We start from the raw sequence: 8,394 nt of genomic DNA, 5'->3' as shown, positions 1-8,394 counted from the left end.
GAAGGGAGGGGCAAACGTTCCCAGCCAAGGCGACAAAAAGGTAGCTCCGTTCTGTGGGGCTGTGGAGGGAGGAAGTGGAAGCCAGGATGCTGGGGCTCTCCTCCCTGCCTGCCCCTCCCTCCCCGTGTGGCCAAAGAAAGTTGCACCCCGCCTCTGGGCCTCATCTTACCTTTCTGTCAAATGGGTCTAATGGGCCTCACAGCTAAATGGGCATCAGAATCATGAAGGAAGGTGCTAAAAATGCACGTTCCTGGGCTGAGTATCCCTGAGTGCCTCAAGGGGTGGATGTCAAGTGGATGTAGCCCAGGAATGTGCGTGTTTTCCTAGCACCCCAGAGGCCTCTGATGAGAGTCCTGCACCTTCACTTTGAGAAGCTCCTCCCGACTCACTGAGATTGCCAGCAGGCCCTTTGGACCCTGCTGAAGCAGGACTGCTGTTTACCCAGGACTCCCAGCCCTGGCACTCGTGATAGATTCCAGGTGGCCCCTTTGGGCTACACCTTTGCCAAACACAAGCTGCTGAGTCCCTGGCATGGCCACCAACCCGGAGGCCTGATTCGAAGTCCCCCAGGGTCTTGGAGCATCAGCTAAAAGACATCAAGGACCTCTATGGGGGAGAAGAGGGGAGCCCAGTGGCCTGGGGATTCCTCAGAGCTCCCTCCAGGGCATCCTCTCTAGGCCATGTTCTCTCTGCGGCCTCAGCCACCTGGCCTTGTGCTGCTCCTCGCCTTGGTCAGTATTTATTTCTTCCTCTGCCTCCAACAGCCTGGTATTTGATTAAAGGGCAGGAACAGACATGGCAGACCTTGCACTCATCTCCCTGGCGTTTCTGGGCAGGCTGCCTGGTCCTCGGCGTGTTAGGCTCACCGGGCAGCCCGCCTCTGCCCCTGGCTCCAGCACAGGGCCCGAGGCCTTAGGAGAACTTTCTCTCATCACCCTTGACTCCACTTCCTCTCGGAGACCCCCCTGAACCTGTTCTCTGGCTCCACACACGTCATGTCTGGACTATAGGCCTAGAACTGAGGTACTCAGAACATTCTAAACGTTCCCCAAATCTCCTGGCTGCAGCATGGCTCCTGCTCCAAGTCTGAACGAGCCACAGAGAGGTTGTTGTGGTGAACGGCTGCATAGTTTGAAACAGATGTGAGCATCATTTTCTGTGAAATCAGATCCCTGCATTAGCTGAAGCCAGCAAGACCCGGGACCACGGAGTCACTGACACTTGTGATAAATGTGCAAAGCCCTCCGTCAGGTCACTGAACATTTATTTTTTCCAAATCTGTTCAGACGAGATCTTCCAATTTTTGTCTCCTCCTAATCTCAGGGGCATATTTCAGAGAGAGAATTCCTTGGCTCTTTTCTCCTCGCTCCTGCATTTCACAATACAGTTGACCCTCGAACCAAGTGGGGGATTAGGAGCACCAACCCCCTGCACAGTCAAAACCCACATATTAACTTTTGGCTCCCTAAAAACTTAACTACTAAGAGCCTACTGTTGACGGGAAGCCTTACCAAAAATAAAAACAGTCTATTAACACACATTTTGTAGGTTGTATGCATTCTATCCTGTATTCTTGCAATAAAGTGAGCTAGAGGAAAGACAATGTCATTAAGAAAATCACAAGGAAAAGAAAATAAATTTACAGTCCTATACTGTATTTTTTAATGTTTATTTATGTCTTTATATTTGAGAGAGAGTGTGCATGTCCACGCATGGGGGAGGGGCAGAGAAAGAGAGGGGGAGAGAGAGAATCCCAAGCAGGCTCTAGGCTGTCAGAGTACAGCCTGAAGTGGGACTCTATCCCAGGAACTGTGAGATCATGACAGAAACCAAAATCAAGAGTCAGACACTTAACTGACTGAGCCACCCAGGTGCCCCTATACTGTATTTATTGACAAAAATTCAAGTTTTGGGGCACCTGGGCGGTTCAGTTGGTTAAGCGTCCGACTTTGGGTCGGACAGGTCATGATCTCACGGTTTGTGACTTTGAGCCCCGCATCTGGCTCTGTGCTGACAGCTCGGAGCCTGGAGCCTGCTTCAGATTCTGTGTCTCCCTCTCTCTCTGCCCCTCCCCTGCTCATGCTCTCTCTCTCTCTCTCTCTCTCTCTCTTTCTCTCTCTCAAATATAAGTAAACATTAAAAAAAAAAATCCAGGTTTCCCTATGTCTCTCTCACAACCTCCCCCAACCTTACAAAATCACAGCATAGTGGTTAAAACCGGGACATTGACCTTGGTACAAACACCTTAATCAAACTAAAGACGCTGTAAGAACCTCCCATGATTTTACACTAATGTCCTTCTTTTGCTCCAGGAAAGCATTCAGGACCTCATATTTTCATTTACTTGTTGTTTCCTCCCCGGTGTCCTGCTGTCTGCAATGTTCATCCCTTGTCTTTCAGGACCTGGATGACCACAGAGAGTATTGATCAGTCACTTTGCTGAACGTCCCTCAGTGCAGGCCTGTCTGGGTCTTCTCATGATTGGGTGGAGGTCACGCCATCCCAGGCAAGGGCAGCACAGATACGAAGCTCAGAGCACCAAGCTGCGGGGTCATGGCATTGATGAGTCTTACTTCTGCACTGCTGGCCTGGATCCGTGGTCAAGTGGTCTCTGAGGGGCTCATCTTCTGTAGGATTAAATCTACACACCACCCTCTGACTAGTTAAACTGGGAGAGATGCCTTGAGGCTACGCAAATCCCTTTTCTTTTTAAACCTTCCACAGGTTCTAGCCTCTACCAGTAGATCTGGTCTGTACCAGTCATCTCTGTTTGCCTGGTGCTGATTTTCCCCTTCCCTTCTTCTTCCACGTTTATTCACTGAATTTCCATTGCAAGAAAGAGCTGTCGCTTCTGCTCCATTAGCTTATTTAATCAAGTAGTTATTGATACCAGTATGGACTCATGGATATTTTGTTCTGTGGGTTATACTCCAATACTATCACTATTTATTTTATCGTTCAGACGATTCCAACCCTGGCTGCTGAGAGCTCTTTTGTTCTTTCTACAGGCCACCAGCTTTTTATGTCTTCACATGAAGTTCCAGAATTTGCTGCTGGCCTTGCTCAGCTAATTGTTAGATATCCTTTTTGGCATTCTTCATAGATTGTGATCTACTGTGTTCATAGATTATATCTTCCGTTTCATATCAGTTGTGGGCCAGAATGTGCTCAAAACCTACACCTTGGTTGACCGGTGTGTTGGCAGAGCTGGTTCCTTGGAAGACATTCCCACCATTTGGAGCTTGGATATTTTGATCGTTGTGTTGGGAGCTGGTGAAACCAGGCAGGACCCAGTAAGCTCCAAGTCTACCGTCTTCTACAGCTCATGTTCCTTCTACATTTGTGTCTCTGCAGTGAACATCTAGAGTTCAAAAGCCCCGGAACACCCAACCCATATTGACCTTAGCTCCCTTTCCCTGGCATGTGGGATACTGCTAAGATTTCATGACTGATAACTTTGACCCTTGTCCAAGAGCTTCACATGATCTTACCAAACAACTGAGAAAGCTGGGAAGTTTCTTAGTTTGGGTTCCCCCAGACGCTGACCTTGTTATAAGGATTCAAGTACAAGTACATTCTTTGGGACGTGATCTCACTGGGGAGTGGAGGGTGAGACAGGAAATGGAGGGCAGCCATCATTATATTATCAAGTACATTATCACTACATGCCCCTGGAGCTCAGTCCTGCTGGAGAACCTGCAGGGAGAGAGCATAGAAGATGTATCTAAGAGCTTTCCTGCCCCTCATGGGCTGGGGTATTTATATACCAACTCCTGTTAGTTTTTGGTTGAGGGCTCTTCTGGGGCATACTAATTCTCTAGCACATCTAAGCATGTAGGCAAGAGTGGGCTCTTGCTACTAGAGAAAGTCCTCAGGCAAAGTTGTGCTTGGAGATGGTAAGGGTCTTCTTTAGGACATAAGTGAAACACCAATAGTGCCACTACAGGCATACCCCAATTTTATAAATGAAGAAACAGGTTCAGAGAAATGGTATTGAGCACTGGCATGATTTGGATAAGGGTTGTGTTAGATGGTTCTAAGTCTCCACCAACTCTGAAACCTTCTCCCTTTGCCTCTGCTTCTCATGGTTAAGTTCCTCCTCCACTGCCTGCTCACTTGCTACAAGGTGGACTGGCCCAGAAATGGGTACATATTTGTACAACGTCCCAACCCATCAGGATGAGTGATGGTTTGGCCTAATGTCTTGGTGGTTGTACATTCATTGTTTGAGTTGGATGGAGACAAGCCCCTGTACTATTTCAGGCTTGAGTTATGTCAACCCACCAATAAGCGGTGTTAAAAGATTAGGCAAATAGACGGAAGAAACTCCTGGCTTCTTATTTGCTTAGACTGCTGGGCTGACAGAGAACCTGTTTAATCTCTAGTCTCAGGTTCCTCTGACACCTCCAGAAGCCAGAATTTCCCAGCCCTGCAATGCACTGTGGTGTGTCCCAGTTTCTCCCTGTTTTCCTCTCTCCCCTGACCTCCCAGACCTGATTCTTGGCTCTTCGTTCCTGGTGAACTTTTGCACTTAGGCCATCCTTGAGTCTGGAGAGGGGAATCTGGGCCAGGAGACCCGGACTCCGCCAACAGATACACATGTGCGGCCCCAGCCTCTGTTTCCCACAGGAGGAATCCGAGTGTTGGGGGGCCAGGGGCGGGGGGAATTACCCTTTCCAGGTCTACCTCCTAGGAACGCCTGGAGCATCAAAGCAGATGAAGTAACAAAAGGATTGTCACCACCCAGGGCCTGGCTAACTTCCTGGGCTGGAGGCTGCCAGAGACATATAAACAGACAACGAGCATATAAAAAGAAGCTCCCCCTCACTGGTATTCAGGAACACATGAATTAAGACCAGCTACTAGTGATGGGGGGAGGGGGTCTAGCCAGCAAGCTGACACTAGGTATTTCAGGCATACTTCCTTTTATTGTGCTTTGCTTTACAGGCCTTTGCAGATAGTGTATTTTTTTTTTTTTTTTTTTTTTTAACAAATTGAAGGTCTGTGGCAACCCCACGCCGAACAGGTCTACCAGCACCATTTTCCGACAGCCGTTGCTCACTTTGTGTCCCTATGTTACATTTTGGTAATTCTAGCAGTTTTTAAACTTTTTCATCATTAGTATATTTGTTATGGTGATCTGTGATCAGTGGTTGCGACTTGCTGCATGCTCACGTGATGGTTAGCATTTTTTATTTTACTTTTATTTATTTTTCTAAGTGTTGGCATTTAAGAATTTTTATTTTAAATTCCAGTATAGGGGCCCCCCGGGTGGCTCAGTCTGTTAAGTGTCTGACTTCGGCTCGGGTCGTGATCTCGTGGTTTGTGAGTTCGAGCCCCGCATCAGGCTCCGCGCTGACAGAGTGGAGCCTGCTTGGGATTCTTTCTCTCACCCTCTCTCTCTGCCCCTCCCCCACTCATGCTGGCACGCTCTCTCTCAAAAATAAATACATTAACAATTAAAAAATAATAAATTCCAGTATAGTTCACATATAGTGTTATGTTAGTTACAGTGTATAGTGTAGTGCTTCAGCAATTTCATACGTCCCTGGGTGCTCATCACAGGTGCCCTCCTTCATCCCCATCACCTAGTTTACCCATCCCCCAACCGCCTCCCCTATGGTTAGCATATTTTATATTTTAGCAATAAAATATTTTATAATCAAGGCATGTACATTAGGGTTTTTTTTAGACATAATGCTTTTGCACACTTAATAGACTACAGAATAGTATAAACATAACTTTTATGTACCTCGGGAAACTAAAAAATTCATCTGAGTCACTTTCCTGCAGGGATCTGGAACCAAACCAGCAACACCTTCAAGGTAGGCCTGGACAATAAAAAGTGTTCTTATCCAAAACCCAGAGAATCGTTTCTTAAATTTACAGTGATGCTTGCACACAAGCATAAGGAAGTGGGTATGCATGAGTCTGTTTAACAAAGTCACACTTCTCGACCAACTGTAGGCAAGATGCAGTTTTTATTTCAAATCGGTTGCAAATTTGTACATTTTGTATTTTACAATAAAGATGAATTGCTAGAGGAGGAAATTTTATTTTATTTTATTTTTATTTGAGAGAGAGAGAAGGAATCTTAAGCAGGCTCCCTGCTCAGTGCAGAGCCTGATGTGAACCTTGAACTCATGACCTTGGGATCATGACCTGAGCCGAAATCAAGAGTTGGATGCTTACCTGACTGAGCCCCCCAGGCACCCCAAGAATGAAATTTTAAAAATCAAGACTTACAAAATACAAGACTCTGATTTTTTATTGTGGGATTCAATGTAACGTTACTGTGCCAAATCAAACTTTCTCAGTGCTTACCCTCAGTTTCTATTCGTATCTGCACGTAGATTGCTAATAAACAGCTCACCCGCTGGCACCAGGTGTTGGAGGACAGTTTTTGAGTAGGACTGCTCTGTTGTGTTGCTTGCAGAACAAACAAAATCGGAAAGAACCTACACATCTATCAAGAAAGAATGACCGTATAAACATTTTATGTCCATACTATAAAATCTGTGTAATAGTAAAATATAAAAATATGAGATTTATGAGACCTGATGTGGAAAAGTGGCTGTGACACTTTAGTGAGTGGGGAGAAACAACAACAAACAAGTTGCAAAATTATACACAGCTTTCGCATGTGTTAAATGTTAAAAAAAAAAAAATCAACAACAAAACAGCACTATTTCTTATGCGTACATAAATATGTATGAAAATATAAAGGAAGGAATCGGAAATGCACGCCTCTGGTAAAGGGGGAATCTTTTGCAATGCTTTAATTTTTATGAAAAGAATGCATTTAAATATTACTTGTGAAATTAAAACAAATTTAATATGTAGGCAAGGTTAATCTAAGGCAAGTAAAAGCCTCTCCTCACCGGCTAAAGTTACACTGGAAACCAAATTTATTTTAAGTTTATTTACTTATTTTGAGAGAAAGGGAGAGAGGGTGCATCAGTGGGGGAGGGACAGAGAGAGAAGGAGAGAGAGAATCCGAGGCAGATTCTGTGCTGTCAGTGCAGAGCCCGATGTGGAGCTTGATCTCACAAACCATGAGATCGTGACCTGAACCGAAATCAAGAATCTGACACTTAATGACTGACCCACCCAGGTGCCCCTGGAAACCAAACTGAACTCTTCCCTGCCTCCAGAGAGAGGGACACACTACCCACTCTGCTGTGAGGGTGCAATATGGACTGAATGAACAGTCACTATCAAGGGCAAACTCACATAAAAAAGATGGTGCCCTCACCCCAGTTGTAGCCGGACAGGTTGGGAGAGGAACTGGTTGGTCAGTTGCATATGAGCCCCCTGTGAGGTGGCCAGAGGCAGAAGAAAGAATTTAGATTTTACATTCAAACATAAAGTAAAATTCTAGCGTCTGACTTCTGACGCGGAGGGTGGATTGAGCTCAGGTATTCAGTCTCGGCTTCCTCCTGAATCCTGGCTCAAATGACAGTAAGGGGAGACAAAATTCAACAAAGACGGAGAGAATGGAGCTGGAAAGCTAACGGAAGAGTTGTTGATGGACTTAGCAGACGGGAGGCAATGGAATCCTTAGCCGGCAGTGGGGAAGTGGAAAGTTACATGACTTAAACCACCGAACCCTCAAAAGGCCCTTTTACTTTTCTCCTCCCTGGGTTCTTTAGCCCTGGAGTTGTGACATTTTGTGATGATTTACCTTTATATGAATCTTTCAATATGGAAAGTTACTTCCTTCCATTCTGGTAGTTTCATTGTATAATTTCCTGGATAATCTCCTCCCCCTACTCTTTCTCTGTTCTTTTTCTGGAACTCTTCTTAGCTGGATGTCAGGCCATCTGGATTAATGTTGTATTTTTCTTTCCCAGTTTCCAGGTTATCATTTTTTGTCGCTGTTCTATTTTTGGAAAATGTCATCAACTTCATCTTCTAATGCTTCTATTGGATTTTTTTTTCCCAATTAGATGCACATGTAGTTGTAAAAAATAATACAGAGAGATCCTATGTCCGTTTTATCCCTCTCCCTATTGGTAACATCTTGCAAAAGTATAGTACAATATCCAAGCCAGGACATTGACATTGTTACAGTTGAGATACAGAACACTTCTGTCATCAAAGAATCTCTCCCGTAGCACAATTGTAGACTTGCCTCCTTGCTTCCTGCAGCCATTCCTCTCTCAACCCATTTCTATAATTTTATTATTTCAACAATGGGATCATAAATGGAAACACACAGTGGAAATTCATCCAGGTTATTGATTTACCAATAGTTCATTCCTGTTTATTTCTTAGTAGTAATCCATGGTATGGATGTACTACCATTTCTTTAACTATTTGATGGATGCATGATATATCTGTTCCCATTATATTACTTTTTTTTAAGTTTACTTATTTATTTTGAGAAAAAGA

Source organism: Panthera uncia (genome assembly GCF_023721935.1).
Source record: "Panthera uncia isolate 11264 chromosome A3 unlocalized genomic scaffold, Puncia_PCG_1.0 HiC_scaffold_11, whole genome shotgun sequence".
Taxonomy (NCBI): Eukaryota; Metazoa; Chordata; class Mammalia; order Carnivora; family Felidae; genus Panthera; species Panthera uncia.
Note: the sequence above shows the minus strand (reverse complement) of the source record.